Consider the following 372-nt stretch of genomic DNA (forward strand, 5'->3'; position numbering starts at 1 on the left):
CTCCGGTCTTTCATAATTTAGCCCCGGGACCGATTAAATACCGGGATTCGATACCCATCCCTATTGGTCACTGAATATTAATGATGCTTCAAAATATTATTAATGTTTTTTTTTTTTTTTTGTTAAGAGCGGAGCCATTCATTTAGCTGAAAACTGAAACCAAAAAGTTCATTACATTTGTGTATGCTTCTGTATGCTGTGATATTTCAGCTGAACCATTTTTGCTAGGAAAGTGCGTCCATGCTTTTGACATGTTTGTTGTAGCTTATCCACATTAGCCACGTTTCCATTACCCCTCAAATTGCGAATTGAAAATACACCCAATAGAAACACATCAATTTCGCAAAAACTCCCATATATTGCAAAAAAAAA

The sequence above is a fragment of the Sinocyclocheilus rhinocerous genome, unplaced genomic scaffold (assembly GCF_001515625.1).
Source record: "Sinocyclocheilus rhinocerous isolate Xijiao unplaced genomic scaffold, SAMN03320098_v1.1 scaffold255, whole genome shotgun sequence".
NCBI classification, from domain to species: Eukaryota; Metazoa; Chordata; class Actinopteri; order Cypriniformes; family Cyprinidae; genus Sinocyclocheilus; species Sinocyclocheilus rhinocerous.